Source organism: Macrobrachium rosenbergii, chromosome 30 (assembly GCF_040412425.1).
Source record: "Macrobrachium rosenbergii isolate ZJJX-2024 chromosome 30, ASM4041242v1, whole genome shotgun sequence".
NCBI lineage: Eukaryota > Metazoa > Arthropoda > Malacostraca > Decapoda > Palaemonidae > Macrobrachium > Macrobrachium rosenbergii.
Genome location: NC_089770.1, coordinates 10,416,001 through 10,441,000, shown reverse-complemented (window position 1 = coordinate 10,441,000; position 25,000 = coordinate 10,416,001). Strand labels below are relative to the sequence as shown.

Below are 25,000 nucleotides of genomic sequence, written 5' to 3'. Positions count from 1 at the left end.
GAGTCATTAAGAGAAACACAATAAATTAATTTCTCATACTATTGATTTAATCCCTCATCTTAGAAGAAAATGTTCTCATTGGAAAATGTTGGTATCTAACAAAATAATAATAATAATAATAATAATAATAATAATAATAATAATAATAATAATTGTAACGATAATACATCAATAGAATGTGAACTTTATAAAAATGTAATTTCGAACCCCATCCTGTGTTCATCTTCAGTTCAATTGAAGATGAACCCAGAATGGGGTCAAACCATTTTATACATTTTTATCAAGACTCAAATAAAAATATATTATTGTGGACCTTAATTACTCCTGTTCTCGTCATTGAGAGTTCAACACAATATAATAATAATAATAATAATAATAATAATCATAATTATGAAATAATAATAATAATAATAATAATAATAATAAAATGAAAAAATAATAAATTCAACAAAAAAGTAAAAAAAAAATAATAGGAATCAATACAACACAAGTAAATAATAAAAATATTCATAATTATGAAAAGCAGAATAATAATAATAATAATCATAATTATGAAAAGCAGAATAATAATAATAATAATATAATAATAATAATAAGCATGGAAAACCAACCCTTTCAGCCCATCCCCAATATTAAAACGGCGAATACCTCATCCTGAATTTTCACCCAGAAAAGAAAAGGGATCCCATCTTCCTCAACCCTCCTGTATCAGTTACGAAGGGAAAAAATGACACCAGCTTTCACTTTCAGGGAAGGAGGTGATGTGCTTAATTGGGCAAAGGCCCGTGCTGGCATAATAGTCAACAACAACAACAGCAAAGGTTAATACAAACTGGGCTTCAGTTTGCTTTTCAATTTTTTGAAAGATTAATATACTAATTCGTCCATTGAGAGAGAGAGAGAGAGAGAGAGAGAGAGAGAGAGAGAGAGAGAGAGAGAGAGAGAGAGAAGGAGTGCAGCATACGTAATAAATTAATACTAGACGAGAGAGAGAGAGAGAGAGAAGAATTATAATGATTGCAGCAGACGTAATGATTAAATACCAGTGACGGGAAAAGAGAGAGAGAGAGAGAGAGAGAGAGAGAGAGAGAGAGAGAGAGAGAGAGAGAGAGAGAGAGAGAGAGAGAGAAGAATGATAAGGAGTGCAGCATACGTAATAAATTAATACTAGACGAGAGAGAGAGAGAAGAATTATAATGATTGAGCAGAGAATGATTAAATACCAGTGACGAAAAGAAAGAGAGAGAGAGAGAGAGAGAGAGAGAGAGAGAGAGAGAGAGAGAGAGAGCAGACGTAATGATTAAATACAAGTGAGAGGAGAAGAGAGAGAGAGAGAGAGAGAGAGAGAGAGAGAGAGAGAGAGAGCACTCAAACACAGGCCAGGCCTGGATATCATCATTCAATCCCTATTAACAGAAATATATATATATAATCGACCCCTTCCCCTTCCCCTTGAAAAAAAAAAAAAAAAAATGGAAAATTACAATCTCGACCCGACTTTCCCTTCCCCTGAAATCGAGAGAAAATTAAACACGAGGTGACTCCAACATCAATATCTAGAACCAGCTGCAATTCACGTTTTCTCTCAACCTTTTTTCCTTTTTTTTATCCTAATGGATTGGCCGTGGATTAAACCATTTGGATAATGCCTTTTGCGAACATCTCCCACTGAATTATTCGCTCTAGTATGATGGAGAAGGGAAGGACGGACGGACGGAGTCGCTCTGTAAATGCAATCGTTCCTCTGAATAATAAGGCGACTCGTTAATGATCGCTCACGTTCTCCTGTGGACTGGATTAGCTGTAAGACTTTATTCCTCTTCTTTTTTATTTCAAGGGTAGATGGACCCTTTCTAGGCAACTCATTAGTGAGGTGCATTAGCTGTGACATTCATATTCTTAATAATCGATCTTGCTCTTTTGTGAGGTGAATTAGCTGTGAAAATCGTATTCTAAGAAATCGATCTTGCTCTTTTGTGAGGTGAATTAGCTGTGACATTCATATTCTTAGTAATCGATCTTGTTCCTTTGTGAGGGATTAGCTGTGAAATTCTTTTTCTTAGGAATCGATCTTGCTCTATCGTGAGGTGAATTAGCTGTGAAATTCTTATTCTTTGTAATCGATCTTGCTCCTTTGTGAGGTGAATTAGCTGTAAATTCATATTCTTAGCAATCGATCTTGCTCCTTTTTGAGGTGAATTAGCTGTAAATTCATATTCTTAGCAATCGATCTTGCTCTTTTGTGAGGTGAATTAGCTGTGAAATTCATATTCTTAGGAATCAATCTTGTTCTTTTGTGAGGTGAATTAGCTGTGAAATTCATATTCTTAGTAATCGATCTTGCTCTTTTGTGAGGTGAATTAGCTGTGAAATTCATATTCTTAGTAATCGATCTTGCTCTTTTGTGAGGTGAATTAGCTGTGAAATTCATATTCTTAGCAGTCGACCTTGCTCTTTTGTGAGGTGAATTAGCTGTGAAATTCATATTCTTAGTAATCGATCTTGTTCTTTTGTGAGGTGAATTAGCTGTGAAATTCATATTCTTAGTAATCGATCTTGCTCTTTTGTGAGGTGTATTAGCTGTGAAATTCATATTCTTAGTGATCGATCTTGCTCTTTCGTGAGGCGAATTAGCTGTGAAATTCATATTCTTAGGTAATCGATCTTGCTCTTTCGTGAGGCGAATTAGCTGTGAAATTCACATTCTTAGGAATCGATCTTGCTCTTTCGTGAGTTACTTAACTGTGAGGCCCTTATTCTCAGAACGAAGGACCTTTTCCAGCAACACAATACCGATGAGAGATGCTCTTCCAGGATGTCCAACAAGTCAGAATTAGCTGTGAGACTGGAATTCGTAGAGTAAAGGCCATTTTCTTGTTGAGCAACACAAACAAGAAAGGATTGTTCTCTTCCAAAAAGTGAATTAGCTGTGATACTTTTATTCTAGGAGCAAAGGCCATTTTCTAGCAACTTAATACCGATGGGTAATGCTCTTCCAGAAAGTAGATTAGCTGTGAGATTTCTATTTTAATAGCGAAGACCACTTTCCAGTAACCCATCAACAATGGATTATGCTCCACAAAAAGTATACTCGTATTAGCTGTGAGATTTCTATTCTCGGAGCAAAGACCATTTTTTAGCAACCCATTAACGACAGACCTTCGTCTTCCAAGAAGTAAATGAACTGTAATATTTTTCCCCAAGAGAAAAGGTCCCTCACATAAAAAATATAATCCACACAAATCCAAATTAATAAGAAAAACTTCAAGAAACCTGACACACTCACCCTGATAAAGAAGGGAAACACACAAAAAAAAAAGTAGTAAAAAATGCGCCGAAGTTTCTACGGCGCAATCAAGCTTTCTGTAAAGCCGCTACAGCGTATATTCGAGGCCATCGAAAATAGATCTATCTTTCGGCGGTCTCGGTATAATGCTGTATGAGCCGCGGCCCACGGAACTTTAACAACGGCCCACTGGTGGCCTGTCCTATATCGTTGCCAGAAGCACGATTATGACTAACTTTAACCTAAATAAAATAAAAAACTACTGAGGCTAGAGGGCTGCAATTTGAATGTTTGATGACTGGATGATGGATGATCAACATACCAATTTGCAGCCCCCTAGCCTCAGTAGTTTTTAAGATCTGAGGGCGGACAGAAAAAGTGCGGACGGACAGACAAAGCCGGCACAATAGTTATCTTTTACAGAAAACTAAAAAGACCACATTTTCTCAGCAAAACCCGTAAAAGTAAGAAGTGTCGAGTATTGGTGAGGGGAAAAGTGCCACTTGGGAATCGGCAGATGGAAGATGATGGAACTGAAGAAGGTGATGGAATTGAGGCGCGAAGTGTCCATTCAATAACTTCACGACTCGGCCCTTTGAGAACTCAGGTCCCCAGCAGGAAGCCCCAAGGGCGCCCAGGAGCACTTCGACAATCTGTTACCGTTCCCATGAATGATTGTCTGTGATTAATAGGAATTATGATTGCGCAGGGAAGTTGGTAATAATAGTAATAATAATAATAATAATAATAATAATAATAATATTTTGAAAGGAGACCCTCTTTCATGCATGTTACATTAAATTAAATGTATGTATTACTATGTTCCTCATAAAGGTTAATAATAATAATAATAATAATAATAATAATAATAATAATAATAATAATAATAATAATAAAATATAATAATAATAATTTTAAGTGTATTTTAATAACAAACCAGGATTTACACAATAATAAAATAATCTTAATTTTATCCTATTCTTTCAAACCAGGATTTACGATTACAAAAGTCTTCATGTATAATAATTTAAAGGATGCGAATAACTTCTAATAATAATAATAAATAATAATAATAATAATAATAATAATAATAATAATAATAATAATAATAATAATAATAATAAAATCCACAATATACAGTAAATATTTTTACTTTGTAAAATAAACCAAAGACTTTGGAACACTTGAACGTTGCTCCTTATCACTGCTAACGTTAGCACTGATGAAGAACACCGTTCAAGTGTTCGAAAGTGTGTGTTTGTTTATTTCACATAGTAATACATTTACTATATAATTGTGGATTTTTATTACACAGATTGTTTTTCACGAAATTGTGAATCTCTTAGCAGCATATAATAATAATAATAATAATAATAATAATAATAATAATAATAATAATAATAATAATTATTATTATTATTATTATTATTATTATTATTATTATTATTATTATTATTATTATTATTATTAACCAAACAGATTAGGATTCAAATGGCAATTTACTTGTTGAGAATAAGATGCCAGTGTGCAAAACGGACGGGAAATATTTCAAGACAAAGAGAGGAATAATACAGGTAAAAGACAGGGGAAATAACACATAACCATAACAGAGGAACAAACAGCTCTCACGAAAAGGGAACGCAGCACGACACGACGGAAGTTAAGTCATTTCATCACCGTATCACAAGGGATGACACAATAAATCAGTGTCTCATGTCTCATACGAAAACACGATACAACATTAGTCGATGTAAAGAACAATATTCCATAACATTTTCGAAAAATCATATAACGTCAGCGTGGAAGTTACTGAAGAGCTTCTGATATGACGTAAGGCAATTATGAGAAGACTGAAAAAATGGAGACGGAAAAGGCTAGTTGGTAACCTGAACCGGTGACAGGTCACAGATGGTGTTGGAGGGAGAATTTTATTTTTGACGTTTTTTTTATTTATTTATATTTTTTGCCCAGAACATCTGTCCTTTGTCAGTGTATGGGCGAGAGTTCTAGGTCATAGCATTATACCCAGCAGCAACAACAAGGACATTAATTGTTAAGGCTTCCAAGAAAAACAAAATACTGATTTTATGTCATGATTTCCTAGTGGCATCACGAAAACAAAAAGACTGTGTTGTATATTTGTGAAGAACAAATGCAAACTCACTAAGTTTCCTAATATAATACGTATATAGACTATGTATATGTATATTCACCTATTATGCAAGAGGAGGTTTATCTTTGGAAAAAGATGAATCTGATAACTTAGTGGACGAAATTAAGTACAGCAAATAACCTGCACACGAAGGAACTTAGTAAAATTATATATATCAATATATATGTGTTTGTGTGTGTGTGTGTGTGTGTGTGTGTTCTAAATTGCAGGGACAAGAAGAAATGGAGGAAATTACGAATACCTGAAAAAAGGGGGGCATTTAGGCCTAGTTCAAGGTTGGTGACAAGAACATCGAACCTACTGACAAGAAAGGCTCAGAAGATGTCAATTTGATGACGAAGATTTCTTACAGTCAACTAAATCAGAAGCGTAGCAGAAACACACACATTTTTTTCTCCATCAAACAGAGAGAGAGAGAGAGAGAGAGAGAGAGAGAGAGAGAGAGAGAGAGAGAGAGAGAGAGAGAGAGAGAGACAACCTTCTCCATCACGATGCCAGAGAGAGAGAGAGAGAGAGAGAGAGAGAGAGAGAGAGAGAGAGAGAGAGAGAGAGAGAGAGAGAGAGAGAGAGAGAGAATTTTTCTCCATCACGATACCAGAGAGAGAGAGAGAAAGAACCTTCTCCATCACGATGCCAGAGAGAGAGAGAGAGAGAGAGAGAGAGAGAGAGAGAGAACCTTCTCCATCACGATGCCACGAGAGAGAGACGAGAGAGAGAGAGAGAGAGAGAGAGAGAACTCTCTCCATCACGATACCAGGGAGAGAAAGAGAGAGAGAACTTTCTCATCACGATACGAGAGAGAGAGAAAGACCCTTCTCCACCACGATACCACAAAAGAGAGAGAGAGAGAGAGAGAGAGAGAGAGAGAGAGAGAGAGAGAGAGAGAGAGAGAAATAAAAAGCCATCCAAACAGCCATTGACGACCCGTGAGCTCTTGCAGTTCGTAACAGTATTATAAACCCGTCGCATCCCGGATGGATTTTCACTCGAAAGTTAGTTACAGGGGCCAAATACAACGACCCATTGGGAGACAATCCGGTCTCTATAAATTACCGCGTTGTGGTAAACTGCTCAATTTTCGAGTGGGAAACGTTCTATGTGATAAACCCGGCTGTAATATAACGGTTAGTTTTGGTGTACTTTCCGTGAAAAAGCTACAACAGTTTTTAAAAATATGTGCGCATGGATGTGTTCCATGCGTGTATAAAAAATAGACACGTATATATATATATATATATATATATATATATATATATATATATATATATATATATATATATATATATATATATAAATTATATATATAAATATATATATATAATATATATATATATATATATATATATATATATATATATATATATATATATATATATATATATACATATATACATATAGTTCCTCGTTGGACGGGTGGATTCCGTTCTCAGCTATCATCCTGCTGGCCGTGAGTTCGAATCTCCGACTGGCCAATGAAGAATAAGAGGAATTTATTTCTGGTGACAGAGATTCATTTCTCGCTATAATGTGGCTCGGATTCCACAATAAGCTGTAGGTCCCGTTGCTAGGTAACCAATTGGTTCTCAGCCACGTGAAATAAATCTAATCCTTTGGGCCAGCCCTAGGAGAGCTGTTAATCAGCTCAGTGGTCTGGTTAAAAGAAGGTATACTTAACTTTATATACATATATACATTTATATATTTACATAAATGTCCAACTACATTTTGAACTAATTAATGAAAACCGATGACGCAATCTTCCCGTTTTCTACCTGCAAAGAAAACGGGAATATGGCCGTGCCGCGCGCCGAGCCCTTTCCCATTTCAATCATTCCGGCGGATGAAGCCGCCGTCGACAGAGCGAAACTCCAGTCGAACTCCTGATTAAAGTTACGAGCGATATTCCGTGTTCAATATGATTCCGTCTGACCGAGTTTTCGATGGGTAAAGTCCAATTTGGGACCAGATACTGTCACCGGACGTGTCCTTGACAGGGGAGAGGAACAAATTGGCCTAAGCTTTTGTGAAGGAAGTTAGTTTTTACATAAACGAACTCATTACAGTGAGTCATTTGAAATCTGTCGCTAGCGTGTCAAAACGGGCGATAATTAGAAATATGTGCTTCAAAAACATAACTCCAAGGTAGTTATATCACTATAACTCGCAAGAGTGACTATAAATGTCCTGGGGAGGAAAATAGGACATATAGGACATTAGCTTCACGCATGCGCAGATGCTATGAACGTTTCTCACAGGCGACGTCGCTGAAATATCAGACTGACGATAATGTTTGGAAACGTTAAACAGGTTTTACTACATTTTCCTGTCTGTAGCGTCCATCAGCTGTGATACCCTCCTAGTTACCGTGGAATCCGAACCTTCTGTGGGTCTCTATAGCTATAATATATTTTGAATAAAATACAGTTCTTACTTCAGAGAAAGATAAAGGTTATCTTATGAATGGTTTCACCCAAGTGAGATAAAGATTAACTACAGGTGCGAACCTCAACATTTGACTTTCAACCAAGTACCTCATGCACTGATTTGGCCAACATCGGCATAATACTCTTTTAATAAAAGGTGTTCGATTTGTTCCTTCCCTGTTGAGAGAGAGAGAGAGAGAGAGAGAGAGAGAGAGAGATTATGTCACAGTACTAGAGAGAGAGAGAGATACTCTACCAAATACCATAGAGAGAACACGACACCACAGAAAGAGAGAGAGAGAGAGAGAGAGAGAGAGAGAGAGAGAGGAGATTCCATGTTACCAACACACACACACACACACAGACACACAGATAGGACTCTATCACAATATCAGAGAGAGATAGGACTCTATTAGGACTCTATTACAAACCAGAGAGAGAGAGATAGGACTCTGTCACAATACCAGAAGAGAGAGAGAGAGAGAGAGAGAGAGAGAGAGAGAGAGAGAGAGAGAGAGAGAGAGAGAAGCTTCTTCAACACGATATCCAAGAAAGAAAAAACTCTCTATCACGATACCAGAGGAGAGAGCGAGAGGACTATCACAGTCTCAGAGAGAGAGAGAGAGAGAGAGAGAGAGAGAGAGAACCCTCTCCAACACGACACCGGAGGGAAACAGCGCATGTACCTAATTCCTTCAGGTCTCGCGTTACTCTTATGAAAACGGCCGAGAGCAGAAGGAAGGAAGGAAGGAAAGGAAGAAGTTCAAGGGGTAACTGAGCCAAACTCTCTCTCTCTCTCTCTCTCTCAGCTTCATTTACCTAACAACAACAATATTCTGAGTCCCGTCATCATCATCATCATCATCAGCTCTGAGGCGTCCTCTAATTAAGAGAGAGACATCTGCCGTTGCATAACGAATTAAGTGGGGGTTGAAACTTCACATGAGTGCTCGTCATTTTATACAACATATATGTAAAATATAGACAGTCGTTTGAAAGGGCTATGGACACGGACATTTTCTTGTGATATCTGTTTTGATTAATGGCTATTTAATAAGATAAACTTCATGACACTGCCCTAAAAGGATGTAGCAACTCTGTCCTATGGACTGTGGGTGATATCTTTAAAAGATTTTCGATAAAATGGGTTAAAAAATAAAAGTGGAGAAGAAGAGTTCCCTGAGGAACGCCACTGGAGATAGGAAATTGTACAGATTTGGTGCCATCACCTACAACAAAGATGGGGGTAAAATGGTACTGGGACACTTTACCTTGCCGTTTAATATGCCTGCACGATAACAATAATAATAATAATAATAATAATAATAATAATAATAATAATAATAATAATAATGTTACCCAAAGCTTTAAAATTATGACATTTCCACTGTGGACAAACTATCTGTGTCCATGTTTAAATTGGCTGATTGCATAAGTAGGCATATTTTATTGTAATTACTCACATAAACATCTACACGAATAAATACTTGTGTGAATATGAGCCTCTGTTATAATGAACAGTAAATCCTCCCCCCGCCCCTTCCCCCCCAAAACACAGACTGTATATCATCTTGAATATATTTGCGGAAAAAATGAGTGATGAAAAGCGCGCGCGGATTTGCTCCGCTGCAAACAAAGTTCAGACTGATAGAGAGAGAGAGAGAGAGAGAGAGAGAGAGAGAGAGAGAGAGAGAGAGAGAGAGAGAGAGAGAATTTTCTTTTGTGTTGACGAAGCCGCCATGATGAGTTGCTTGGATAAAAGGCTGGTGGTTCCTGGAGTGTCGTGGGGGGTTGGGGGAGGGGAGGGTGTTAGAGCACTGGTAACCAGGCCTCCCCACCCCAAGCATGACGTTACTTAGAAGGATTGAGGATACGTAGCATAGGAGTGGGGTAGGCAGAGAGGGGTGGGGGGGAGAGTGGGACGAGGAAAAGGAAGATGCAAATGAATCAGGCAAACAAAAGAAAATTCGAAAGGTAACGCAAAAATAAGAGAGAGAGAGAGGGATACAGTTTCACTTTAAATCAAAATGTGGATGGTATTGCTTTACATGTTATCAATAAGCTAATTAACCTACAAAGAGGTTAAAGTGAAAGAAATATTATATATATATATACTATAATTAAATATATAAAGAAATATATATATATAATATATATATATATAACATATATATATATATATATATATATATATATATATATATATATATATATATATATATATATATATATATATATATATATATATATATATATATATATATATATATATATATTCCACCTTTTTAACTTTTCTCGCTCAATTCTCATGACTTTAATTCCATAAAGGAGCGTTGGCTCAAAAATGCATGCCAACATTGTATCTTTTTTTCTTCATTGATGCTATTTTACTTTTTCCATCTTTCTACCGAGATTCGCCTGCCTTTCTAGCTCAGCCTACGTTGTGACTTCACTCTTTTCTCACCCAACCCCAGATACAATACACCTAGTGCTACTATGATAACTAGGCTATGCAAACCAACCGTTTCCATTACTGCACCTTCTATATTAGCATTCACTGCATCACCCCACCTGGGTTCTGGCCTCACTCATAACTTTGTTCAAGTGATCATTAACTTTCATTTCCTCTTCTCATAAACAATTTCAAACCCCCTTCACCAGTCACTGAAGTTCCTCTACTATCACCGGTTGAACTGCATCAAGAGTCAGCCACAACGCACTACTTTCCTGTTCCAGTTTCTTTTCACGGAATTACAGCAGCATGGAACAGCAAATGCTGTAAAAGCTTTCTGAACAAGGGGAACAGCCTCCATTCATCAGCTTTTCTTTGGAGCCACTACAATTACCACCCCCCTCCCCCTACCACATATACTTCGCAGACTTTGTAACAGTCCTCTGAAGATGGCTTAGCAATAAAGCCGACACCGGTCATGATTCACAACTGTTTCTCATTTCTTCCCTGTAGTGTCCTATTTATCTATCTATTATAATATATATATATATATATATATATATATATATATATATATATATATATATATATATGTATATATATATATATATATATATATATATATATATATGCATGTATGTATATATATACGGTAAATAACATGATGTATGTCCAACTTTTCAAAGGACGTATTTTTGTATATGATCAATAACATTGATATAAGGTCAACTTTTCTGAAAACGTGTGCATTTTTGTATATGATCAAGATTGTATTTACTGCATGCTAAATCTGACAAACTTATAATCCTTCGATATGTAAGATTGTGTAATTATATATATATATATATATATATATATATATATATATTTTTTTTTTTTTTTTTTTATTTAAATATTCATGAATTCATAGACCACTGCTGACTCGAGTTGAGTCGACCATCGCACGCTTCATCAGAAGCGTTTTCAGCGCCGAAAACTTTGGGTTTTGTTCGCGAAATATAGCGTTGTCCAATTCTCAAGAGCCCTCGCTGCAAATCCGCGTCTATTCATGAAATCAAATTCGCATTTACAAAAGAAGAAGAAGAAGAAGAGGAGGAAGAGGTGAAGCTACGTTTGACATGACGGCGAGTTTGGATTAAAATGTGTTTTCGTTGCGTAAATAAAAGATTTATCAAGAATGTTTTTGTTTTACAAAACAATAACACAGTCGTCGGTCAAAAATGAAAACGCACTGAACAGTGTTTAATCTTACGCACAAAACTAGCGTCACAGCTGATATGGTCATCGGTATTGAATACAGCTCATTATAATTTACTGTTAAAAAGCCGAATCAGTTCTCCCCTACAAAGACACAGCGTCCATACATACCAACAAATACTCTGACAGCTTAGAGATATTACATTGTACAGATAAGTTTTATCAAATCATTGATGTGATACAAGAAGACATGAATTGTTAGGATACGACGATGTACAGAAGACTAGCTTCACTAACAAATCTTGCAATTTAACTTCAGTTATAACCACCTATTTCTCAGAGTACTCTGGAAAGAGGATAATTACCCTCCTCACCTAAGCAACCCGTAGCAAAACATACTGCAAGTCGCCGAGGCTCAGACGCTTGGTCAGTAAGTGACATACACTTTTGCGGGCTGCTGATGATCAAGAGCCCGTGTCAGCACAAGGCTGGTTTAAATTAGATAATTAATTAGATAGTAACATACAGTCAAGAGGAACAAGAAATCATTGTAAGATGGCTGGAGAACAATTGGCCAATCCTTAGTTTGCAGTAAAACTGATTACATCATGTTGGTACATATTCCATGGACTGATTAGCATTTGCAATCCACTAATTTCCGGACGCTGTGGCTACCCGCATCCCACCTCCAGTTAAGCTCCGGAATTCTCCTCTTGCTTTCGTTTTCTCTGGTTCTAATAGAATTTGCTCTTTTAACAGGCAAGTATGCCATTGCCTGTTCCACTGGCCTTCGAAAAAGGGAAAAAACCTACCGTTAAGCTCCGGAAATCTACTCTTGCTTCGGTCTTCTCTCGTTCTTATAAACGCAGCTCTTTTAAAAAATGGGGATAGTTCTGCCCGTCCCACCGGCCTTCAGAGAAAGGGGAAAAACTTCCAGCGGAGGTCGCCATAAAAGTTAATCGCAAATTATATCAGAACTTTTGAGACGCTGAAAAAAATCCGTTCATTTGCTTACGCAACAGAAAACGTTGTCTCCCACGCTGTTGATATTAATACCAGTTAACGCATGACAGATCAGCAGACGAAGAAGAAGAAGAAGAAGGACGAAAACCTAATTAGAAACAATCAATCAGTCAATTAATGACTTCCAGTTAAACCGAAGGCAAAAAAAAAAAAAAACATTTGAGTAATTATTTTCCCTTTGATCCGACGAAATATCAGGTGCTAATTCGTTTTACCAATTAGGACATTATATAAACAGTTTTTGTCAATTAGGACATAACCAGTCATAAAGTTGAAAGCAATCTAGCACACGCTTTTAATCAGATTGTGAGAGTCATACAAACATGCCTTCAAAGGCTTTTGTAAAACGTGTTTCGCTACCCAATGAAAAGGAGTTTTTCTCTTTCGCGTTCCCCTTTTTATTTCGGAACCCTCCCCCCCTCCCTCCCTCCCTCCGGCTCTGCCAAGGCATTGGAGGAGGAGGAGGAGGAAAGGGAGGAGGTGGGGGAAAGGGGGGAGGAGGTGGAGGAAAGGGAGGAGGAGGTGGAGGAAAGGGGGATTATGAGGTGGAGAAAAGGTAGGAGGAAGAGGAGGAGAAGGAGGAGGAGGAGGTGGAGGAAAAGGATGAGGAGGAGGTGGAGGATAGGGAGGAGGAGGAGGAGGTGGAGGAAAGGGGGGAGGAGGAGGAGGAGGTGGAGGAAAGGAGGAAGAGGAGGAAGATTGGAGGAAAGGGGAGGAGGAGGTGGAGGAAAAGGAGGAGGAAGTGGAGGAAAGGGAGAAGGAGATGATAGAGGAAAGGGAGGAGGTGGAGGAAAGCGGGGAGCCGGAGGTGGAGGAAAGGGGGAGTAGGAGGTGGAGGAAAGGTAGGAGGAGAAGGAGGAGGTGGAGGATAGGAAGAGGTGGTGGAGGAAGGGAGGAGGAGGAGGTGGAGGAGAAAGGGAGGAGGAGGTGGAGGAAAAGGAGGAGGGGAGGAGGTGGAGGAGAGGAAGGAGGAGGAGATGGAGGAAAGGGAAGACGAGAAGGTGGAGGAAAGGGATGAGGAGGAGGAGGAGGAGGAGGAGGAAGGGGGTGGAGGAGGAGGGGGAGGAGGAGGTGGAGGAAAGGGGGGAGCAGGAGGCGGAGGAAAGGGGAGAGTAGGAGAAGGAAGTAGTTAAGGAAAGGGAGGAGGAGGAGGTGGAGGAAAGGGAGGAGGAGGAGGAAGCTTCGTTAACGAGATGCGGTGGTAAGAAAAAAAAAACCCAAGTTTCATTAATCGAATTTCTCGAAGGCTGCCCGAGTGAGATCTCCTTCGTGAACTGGTTACAAAGAATGTTACTTCGTTCATCTAACAAGTTTCACACTTGCAACTTATTCTCTCTGAGTCACGAACACACACACACACACACACACACACACACATATATATATATATATATATATATATATATATATATATATATATATATATATATATATATATATATATATATATGTGCTAGTGCAAATGTATAGATACACAGGGTTGAAAATAAAACATGCATGCAAACACAAGCGTCTTTTAACTTCAGAAATAGCTGCCTAAGTCTCTCTCTCTCTCTCTCTCTCTCTCTCTCTCTCTCTCTCTCTCTCTCTCTCTCTCCCTCCCTTTATCACAGGGGTTCCCTCTGTAATCGTCCATTTGTATTCCATGCAGTTTCTGGACTTTCCAGTTCCTTCTCTTTTGCCATATATCTGGTCTTCTCCCTTTGCGCTCCAATTTCCTACATTTCTTCTTTAAATTGGGGTTCCCCTTCATACCTGTTTCATAAACGGCAAGCTTCTCTCTCTTTTGCCGGGATTTCTCTCTCTCTCTCTCTTTTCTTCTATGCTACCGTTTCTTCACTTTATTTCCTTTCTGACTTGCGTATCCGTCATGGCGTGATATTCTCTCTCTCTCTCTCTCTCTCTCTCTCTCTCTCTCTCTCTCTCCAGCGCCGTTCCTCACTGTATGTCCAAATCTACCTCCTCTACCTGAGGACTTTTCCCCTATTCACTGTTTCCTCTCCTGCTCTCTCTCTCTCTCTTTCTCTCTCTTCCGCGGTGTATTTCCTTGCTTTCCTTTCCCTCCCGGTGAAATTCTCTCTCTCTCTCTCTCTCCTTCCTTCCTTCGCCCGCCTTCCCCCTGGAAGGACGAAAGAGTCTAGTAAAAGTGGCGTATCTCTTCCACACCGGATGTTTTACAGCTAACAGTTTCCTTTCTCTAACCCTGAAGTAATTGAGTTAGTAGCCTTTTCCACCGAGGAACTTGTTTTCTCTTTAGGGGGGAAGCGATCGTGGGATGCTTCAAGCTCTCGCTCTCTCTCTCTCTCTCAGTTCTTTTAAAAAAGGGTTACGTCAACACCGTCGTGATTCGAACGAATCGTAATCAATGTCGGCTGTGCTGATGGAATATTTGTATGAATCTTGGTATGATTTAGTGCAGTTTTGGCACTATTTGCAATTCAACGTTCTTACAGATCATGGTATTATTTGACACAGCATCAGTAATTTTCTGATATTATTTGACCCAGTATCAGTACTTTTTTTTATATTATTTGACATATCAGTACTTTTTTTTTTACCTTATCTGACACAGTATCAGTACTTTTTTTATATTATCTGATATAATATCAGTACTTTTTTTATATTATCTGACATATCAGTACTTTTCTGATGTTTGTCATAACATCAGTACTTTTTTATATTATTTGATACACTATCAGAACTTTTCTGATATTATTTGACAATAGCTGCATTTTCTAAAAATTTGACACAATATTAGTACTTGTCTGATATTATTTGACACAATATCAGTACTTTCCTGATATTTGACACAATGTAGTGCTTTTTTATAATATCTGAGACACTATCAGTACTTTTCTGATGTTATATGACGCACTATCAGTTTTTTTTAAATTTCGACAATATCAGTACTTTCCTGATATTATCTGGCACAATATCAGCACTTTCCTGGGATTATTTGATACAATATCAGTAGTTTCTTATATTTCGACAATATCAGTACTTTTTAATATCATTTGGTACAACCTCAGTACCTTTTCTGATAATACTCGACACAATATTCCTTTCGCAAAAACAAGCTTTGGAAAATCCTACCACCATTTGACACAATCTCGGCAACCATTGCAACGCAAGAATAATTCAACAAAATACAAATTTTGTACGAATCCCGAACCGCATTCATACGTGTATTTTAATTACTCACTCCTTTAATGAAAGGGGTCCTCGAGTGGAAAAACATCCTTTTCCGTCCTGTTTCCATTGGCGCTGACGGAAGATGAATGGAGAGGTAGCTAGTAACTATTGGAGTAGTTTCTTGCTCGTCTGGTACTGAGGGTCTTAGGAGAATTGTGGCCAATGGAGCCTTTCCAGATCTTAATTAGATTCAGAACGCTTGCTTGTATATGATAAGCCCAAAACTTGCATTTATCCAAGACTTTTTATTCATAGTATATGAAAGATTTTTAGCTGCTTATCACACAAGTATCGGCCAGTCTCACGTATACGAATCCAAACAAATAAACAAAAAAACAGAAGAAAACAAGGAAAGAACATTTCTCTCGCTGACCTCGGGCACTTGCCTCGGGACAACAGGAGAACAAAAGGAGGTTTGCAAATGGAATGTAAATAAAGGTAAAATGAATAGGAGCGATGCGCCCTGGGCTCCCTAAACTCACCGAAGTGGTTTTATGGATTTTAAGAAAAAAAAAAAAGGAGTAGAGTCCGATAAAGCCATCATTCTCTCCCGAGGTTTACGGACAAAAGGAAAAAAAATATCCATTAGTATCTGGATGCAGTCTCCTGGGAGTGGAATCCTATTCACTTCATTTTGACAAGAAACTGTGTGTGTGTGTGTGTGTGTGTGTGTGTGTGTGTGTGTGTGTGTGTGTGTGTGTGTGTGTGTGTGTGTGTGTGTCCTTTTGATTGTCATCTCGAGTTCCCTCATTATTCATTATCCAGGATCTTCAAAAGGAAAGACGCAAAATTAAGAGGATGCAGTTTTTTTTTCCTGGGACGGGGGCGGGGGGGGTGGGGATTGGGATGGGATGGGGAGCAGGGGGAACCAGAACATGCAAGGGAGGGGGAGGGTAACCAGGACATGCTGGGAGGGGGGGAGTCAGGGTGGAACGCAGTCTTTCCTGGAGTTTTTAATTATTCTCTCTCTCTCTCTCTCTCTCTCTCTCTCAGTTCTCTCTCTCTCTCTCTCTCGTCCAGTTTCCCGAATCCCTTTCATGTGTTTAAACAATATTGATGTTTATTTTGTTCGTCAAAGCAACTCGCTTTTTCAAATTTATTTTCAGCAATCTGACCGTTTCCCCGAAAAGGAGTGTGTTCTAGATGAGAAAAAAAAACTAGGACGACTTGCTCCTGCAATTCCAGGCGTTAATTGGTGAACTGAGGATGAAACTCCAGTGCAGAATAATTCCATCAGCAGCGTGTCGAATCCTTTACAAATCTTTCATCTTGCAAGCACTCTCGCACAATTATTATTATTATTATTATTATTATTATTATTATTATTATTATTATTATTATTATTATTATTATTATTATTATTATTATTATTATTATTATTATTATTATTATTATTATTACTACTGCCTTTGTTAATCTCAAAATTACTGGTCTTTGCTACAAACTTGTTATTTCTGAAAGTGATTGACTGTCACATCAACTCGCTTCTTCAAGTTATTATACATTTGTTCCAATTCGGGATTCTGCCATACCACTAGCATGATCCACAAGGGTGATTTTGTTTGCTTACATGCAAGTTCCCGTCGTATGGAACAGAACCACTTTGCTCTCTGCTCCCCTGGGCAGAAAATGGTACATAGGGGGCTACCGAAAAATTTAGCAAGAGTCCAAGGAATGGTTAAAAGTACCCAGATTTCCAATGCAAATGAGATGGTGAGAATTTAAAGAACTGGATGTCTAGGGTATCTAAGATACATCCGGCTGACAGAGAGAATCGTAAAATATGGATGACAGGAATGTTTGGCCCTTTCGTATGGAGAAAAGGATGAATATTAGACTACTAAGATCCGACTGATATTGGACTGGTTAGCGGTGACAGTTTGCAATGAAACTGGTAACACATAGTAAGCATTATTATGCAACAATTTGGCACATACTGTATGCCTATATTTCAAACAATGGCTGTCATACAATACAAATGCTTCGAAAATATACAATTTGACAAAGATTTTGAGAATGTGTGACGCGGATTACAGCCAGCTGAAAGGGAAAGATCTTGGAAGAAAAGCAACATTCTAGCCAGCTAAAAGCAAAAGCTCTTGTGAGAAAAGCAACATTCTAGCCAGCTAAAAGGGAAACCTATTGTGAGAAAAACAACTCTAGCCAGCTAAAAGTGAAAGCTCATGAAAAAACAACTATAGCCAGCTAAAAGGGAAACTCTTGTAAGAAAACAACATTCTAGCCAGTTAAAAGGGAAAGTTCTTGTGAGAAAAACATTCTAAAAAGCTAAAAGGGAAAGCACGTGAGAAAAACATTCTGGCCAGCTAAAGGGGAAAGCCCTTGTGAGAAAAGCAACATTCCAGCCAGCTAAAAGGGAAAGCTCTGGTGAGAAAACCAACATTCTAGCCAGCTAAAAGGGAAATCTCTTGTGAGAAAAGCCAACATTCTAGCCAGCTAAAGGGGAAAGCGCTTGTGAGAAAAGCAACACTCTAGCCAGCTAAAAGGCAAAGCCCTTGTGACAAAAAAAAAAAAACATTCTAGCCAGCTAAAAGGCACAGCTTTGTGAGAAAAACAACAGCTGAGAGACCTGCGGATGGGATGCTTATGTGCTGAAGTAGTTCTGAGAGAAAAGCAGATGATAATACTGCCTCGAGAGACTGGGACAAGATTTATATATAAGGAAATACACGTGCCGACTATCCTACCTCAGGTTGATGGGGCACAGGCCACATAAAGCAAAGAAAAAAGAAGAATATATATTACTGAATTGCGCCTTTATACACGGATAAGTTTTATAGATGACAGAGGAAAGAATTCAACGCCGGTTCGTTCCCGAGCAAGTGTAATGTAAGATTACAGAGGTTTTACAGATATTATGACGAGAGATATAAATAATTGGAACGTCAGAAAGATTGGTCGAACAATTCTTTTTGTTAGATAAATATGCAATGGACAAAAATCTTTGAAGTGGTGAGACCAATTTCTCGTTATTACCACAGGGTAAAAATAGATACTTTAGCATTTCTAAGACATCTTCGAGTTTTTTTCATACCCGGTGTTAAATTTGCCCCTGTGGTACAGCTGCATACATGCTGTACATACATACAACATACATATAAGCACATATATTTATGTATATATTTATCTATATACATGTATATCTATCTATCTATATATAGTGAAGGTTCATACAGTGTTGCTTCAAGACCAAGTATGAGAATACAATTATCACAACCAGAAAAAAACTAACGTAAATAAAAAATAAATGAAAGTTTTGACGGAAAAAAACGCCCAAACTGAAGAGCAAAATAAAAGTGGATGTGAAATTGAAGTGAATGAACGACCCTTAAAAAAAAAAAAAATCCATAACTCTTTCACCCCTTTATCTGTCTACCTACATTTTCAGCTGAAGTTCACAAGGAAATTCTCGGAAGACACAGACTGGTGTTTTCTTTTACATTGCAGGGGCGTTAACCCTACACTCAACTTCGTCCTTTATCAGGGGTCGGGGTGGGCGTGAAGAAGGGTGGGCGCTCTCCTACCTGTGAACAACCGCCCCCCATCCCCTAACACACACCATCACCACCAAACAGGGAGGGGAAACTTCCCAAAGCTTGGTAATTTTTTTTAAATTCTCTCCCAAGGAGGGACTCTATCAAAGAGAGAGAGAGAGAGAGAGAGAGAGAGAGAGAGAGAGAGAGAGAGAGAGAGAGAGAGAGAGAGAGAGAGAGAGAGAGAGAGAAATCTGAATGGAAAACTCATTACTTAAAACATCGAGAGTTAACTGACTGACCTGACTCACGCTGAGTCACCAATTTTTGTCAAATTTCCTTCAAAAAAAAAAAATCTTGTAACTTTCAAAACACGAAATCCAGCGACACAAGAAAAATCCCTCGTGTTTGAATAATCCATCATCTCTCTCTCATATTGTTAAGCGTCTTGTTCCTTCTACCGTCTCTCCTCCAATTCGGTTATTCCACTTCATTTTCGCCTCTCCAATTCAATTCTGCCCTCCTCGGCTCGGCCCAGAAAATCACAATTACATTTTCCCTTCCGAACCTTTACCTGCCCTCACTAATTCATAGGGTAACCATTCTCGCTCTCTCTCTCTCTCTCTCTCTCTCTATCCTTCCAGCTCGCTGACCACTCCCTTTCATCCGCCATTTTCTCATGACCCCTTTTCCCTTCTCAGACCCTTCCCCCTCCTTCTCCCGTGATTATTTTTGGCTCCCGGTCCTTATTCTCCCTTTGCCATTTACCACTCTGTAGCTTTCTGTCTTCTTCGTCTTTGAAGGAGAGGCCGACGGAACGGCCACCCTGATGCCCCTTTTTATCCCAGGCCGGAAAAAAAAGGCAAGGGGAGGGAGAAAGAGGCTGAATCAACAAGGCAGTGACAGACCCTCAGTCTCTTAAAGGAAGAAAGGTGATATGAGTAAGGAAAAAAAAGGAGGAGGAGAATTCCAAAGTTCTGACAGTAAAATGAAGTAAAAAAACAAGGGAAAACAAGTCACTTAAATATGCAATCATATCTCTTATATCCCATATATTATGTTCAGGTAGGGAATAAGGAATGAAGTCACGTGGCCATTCGCCCATGACGTTTAAAAGGTCGAGTTTCAAAAGTCAGATACTCGGAGCGGCTTCAATTAAGTAGACAAACAACGTGAATCTGTCACGAGGGTCTTGGGAACCAGATAAGATCGAACATACCTTTTCGGGCCCTGTTTTAAAGGTGACCCCTGCTTATTCGCTAAAGGATAAGCTCAACTGGAACTTAGCGAACTCAAAATCCCCTAATTGCCTGTCATTCAGAAACTCCTTTTGTAATTAGCCTGCCTGAGAATTGGCAAAACCGTTACTGTTCGTAGAGGGATATATATATAGAAATAATCAACACACAATGAAGTGTGGAACAGAAATAAATTTCTGACTCACATCAGGTTCGAACCCAGGTCTTCTTTTATAACTTGTATGGCCTGAGTAACCTACCTTCGTCAGGAGACCTCACGAGCAATGACCTCCTGATTAAACTACTTCGTCAGGAGACCTCAGAGGAACGACCTCCTGAGTAACCTCCCTTCGTTAAAAGACCTCACGAGCAACAAAACCCTGAGTAACCTCTATTCGTCAGGAGACCTCACGAGCAACGACCTCCCGAGTAACCTCCCTTCGCCAGAGGACCTCACAAGCAGCGACCTCCTGAAAGTCCTCCTAATGCAACCGTTTCATTTCCTCGACCTCTGCTCCTCCAGACTCTCCTCGACGTCCCCGGTTACATTCGATGTCAACAAATAAATCAACCCAGCCTCCCCTCAACCACAAGGAAGAGTTAGTTCCTCCTCTTCCTCCTCCTCCTCCTATCGACCTTCTTCCCTCCCCCTCCGAGAACAACTTGTCCACAACTGTTGCAGTGTTGCAGCCTCGCCTCAAACTATTTTCAGCCCTCAATTTAACAGTCCTACATCCATTCCCCCTTCCTCGACCGGGTTCGGTACAGGCCGCTCGCGAAGTCTCCACCATTTCAGCTAAAGGAACTCTCTCTCTCTCTCTCCCTGAAGTCAGGTTTTCCAAATGGAGGTCAGACGGTTTCATGGCAGAATTCAGGAGAATGTCAGGAGAATGCGAACAGTGAAAGGAATCGCGAGTGAAAGTTGTTCAGCCTGCTTTCTCATTGCTCTCGCCGGAGACGTCATTAATTGTCAAATAAAATCTCATTCGTCTGATTACTTTACGACTCGACATTTTAGCTTCTAACGCGAATGGTTTCCTCACAATTTCATGTTCAAGCTTTTATTTTCTAAAATATTATGAACAATTGTATCTGTCGATTTAGAAATCCACGTTGCATTCACCCGATTCAACACTCTGCAATTTATCGTTCAAATTGTTCTTACTTTAATTCTTCAAAATCGAAGAGTAAAGAAACGTTTTCAATATAGTTTTAATAAACAATTTTTGTTGCTGAATTTACGCCTTATCTTTTAGCCTTTCAATGATGTTGGAAAATAGAGAGACTTAAATATATAAACCTATATTTCATTCGCCCATTTTCCTTAGCACTCAACAATCGAGCAATCAACTATTCCCCCAACCAAAAAAAATAAAAAATAAAAAGTAAAAACTCGTAAGGACGAAACTATAATTTTTTCAAGTTATCATGGTTCTAAACCACACACGAGATGCGGCTGCAAGCCCCAGACACGACCAATTAATCATTTACCTAACTCGCGCATGCGCATAAAGAAATCCACTGTAACAATTAGCCCGACGATGAAAGAAGACGCTGATAAAGTGATGATGATGATGATAAGGAGGAGAACTGCAGGGGAGAGTCGAACCATCCACGCCTGAAAGGAGCTATAACGAACTCGGCAAACAAACTCAGACTAAAGTTTAATAAAGTTTTCCGGGAGACTCCTCCCAAATCCTATTCTGTGCGATGGTTCCTTCCTTCACCCACCCTAACCCCACACCCCCCTTTGCGAAATGAGACGTCGGCGCCGAGTGGCACAAAAAAAATTTTTTTCTTTTTAGAAAATCAGACGCGACAGAAGAGCGAATGAAAAAAACTCAAGCAAATTAGTTTTCAATCTAAAACTATCTTCTATCTTCAAATTAAAGGCGGGGGGAGGGTGGGAGGGACGGAGGAGTTTGAGAGGGAAAGTTGAGGAAGACTCATTCTTCTTACGACGTTTCCACCAACTGTCTGGCTTTCAGTAAAAAAAAAAAAAAAAGGTGAAAGCAGGATGACGGAGGAGGATGAGAGGAAGGAAAAATGGGTCGGGAACAGCGGGGACCCCAGGTGAATTGTAGACACATGGAACGGAGGTATAAAAAAGGAAGATTCGTCTTGTTCCGATGAATCGGTGAATCGGTGAATCGGTAATGTTAGGAACATTCCCCAAATGGGTCTGATACATGTGCAAAATTTGTTGGGTACATTGACTACACTGGTTTGATTAGTGTGCGAAACTTGGCTGCCCCACTAAAATCAATTGGTTGTTATTGTCCAAATCTATGACCATCATATTGTAGGAAGAAGGAGGAGGAGGAGGAGGAGGAGGAGGAGGAGGAGGAGGAGGAGGAGGAGGAGGGCAATTCCGATATCCAACTGCCAAAATAACATCAAAATTTCACACCAATAAATCCCCTACTGGTATCGGTAGGTGCGCATGCGCAGATGGAATACAATTCACCATCGAACATTACTGCTCATGGTGCGCGCAACTTTGTCGCCTCGAAAGAATAGAATGGCAAAGTCTATGGAGGTCAACACCTGCCATAAATAAGATCCTTCCTATACAACGACTGTAAATTTACTTTATCCTTTTACCTTTTAGAGAAAATAATATATTTAAGAGAATAATTCCACACTTACTTATATTATATTGTGCAAACCTACATTTGAGGGCTGAAGTAAAATAAAATGGTTGCCTTGAACAATAAACAAGTGACGTTGTAATAGGAAAGGCAACTGATGCCGAATTAAAAGCTAAAACACCGGAGGGAGATTTGCTTATATGAGACACTGAACTGAAGACCTGTGGTTTGCCAGACTTCAAAAAGTCCTACTTACAAACGATATTCAAGTTTTCCCGCGAACCTTTAACAAATATCAAGATAAGAGGCGCCGAATAATGCTTAAATCCATTTGTTTTACAGAATAAAATGCCGATTTTATTTGCTAAAACTTTCAAAACGCATAAAACGTGAGTTACATACTAGACGCTCAACACTTCCCGAGAAAAAACAGCGGTAGAACGAAGCATCATAAAATATTACCGAACGAGATTAATATTTTTCCTACCATTCACAAAACCAATAACTTTAGTCAAGGAGGGCCTACAGTTTAGTTGGCCAAGGCTGTCGTGTAGGTTCCGACTAGGAAACTGGCGGACGAATACAAACAGGACAAACTTTTCCTATAGTGCCGGGTCCTGACCTAACCATATGTAACCAACCTAACCTAACATAGGGCGGCGTGCAGCGTCGGGTCGCGGAACTACTTACCTTGGCGGAGTGATTGTAGTCCGGGCAGCAGGTGTTGCGCGGCCTGGCCAACTAAACTGTAAACTACCCTCAGTCAATAACGAGAAAAAAACGAGTCACTTACCTGCCAGTATCACTTTGGAATCCTAAGACCAGCGTTGAGGCTAGTCACGAGGCGGCGCAACATCACATCTCTTGACAACTACAAGACTTGTGTCACAAATCCTTGCACTGATCAGCCAATAATGTTGGCGGTTATGTCAAGCACATCAATGCACATGCACGGCGTCAGTTCTGCAACTATAGAGAAAATTGCCGATTACTTATCGCCAAGGACAGCAGATAGATGTTTAAATATGACAAACCAGCTCGTCAGACTTGCAGAGGCCCAGTGCCGATAAAGAATCAAATAACTTCTGTAAGTAAATCACGATAATTAAGATTCGGAGAGATAGAAATTTGTAAAAGAAATAAAATAAAAACAGGAGTTACATCAGATTCACGATTTTTATTTTGTTCATTTACAAAGTCAAGAACTCCATGCAGAAAGTAAGTCGTAATGATATTACAGTAAAGTGATATACAAAATAACTATAACTTAAGATATTAAAAATAGCTACCTCAAAAGTAAGATAATTTAGTACGCACCATAGTTAAGGTAATGCAGTTAGTATGCACCACAGTTCACAATCAAAAATAATAACTAGCTGAAATGAAATAATTCAGAGATTAAAGGAATTCGATTTGTCTCTTACCCGTCACTGAAGAGCGCAAAGGCCTTTTCCTATTCATTGGCAGAGACGTAGTTCCCTCCACAATGCAATAAATAGGTCTTAACTGTAGAGAGGGAAGACGCGAAATAACCCGGGTTCTTATTTTGAACTTTTCTTCTTCGAAACAGCCTTGTTGACTTCCACTACGTAACTAGGCTCGTTATGTAGTTAAGGGACGGCAGAAGCCAGTTTAGAATCGACAACACAAATACAATTCCCCTTATGAGAAAATCATTCACTTATTGTACGAGCATTATGATGCTACTTAGGGACGAATTAATTGTCATTAAATTAAATTGAAACGTTAAATTTAATTGAAAAGGATCGTGCGACCTTGTTGACGCACCCCAAACGACCTGGTTCGGTACTTGAAACAACCACTTTGCTGATATCACAGCCTATAGGGCCTCAAGACATCTGCTTTCCTTATGAGGGAAGAGATTTAGATTATGATTCAACAATTTCGCTACAGCTGTTGCCCTTCTATTGGAC

The 25,000-nt window shown here is 39.0% G+C and overlaps 1 protein-coding gene across 1 annotated transcript in view; it reads right to left on the bottom strand.

Moving 5' to 3' along the window:
* Window positions 1-25,000, bottom strand: part of LOC136855015 (enolase-phosphatase E1-like) — a 150,734-nt gene that overhangs the window by 111,137 nt on the left and 14,597 nt on the right. Inside the window, exon 2 of the transcript XR_010857863.1 lies at window positions 23,860-24,035. The gene's annotated coding sequence lies outside the window, so the exon portion shown is untranslated. The remainder of the gene's footprint in view (window positions 1-23,859; window positions 24,036-25,000) is intronic.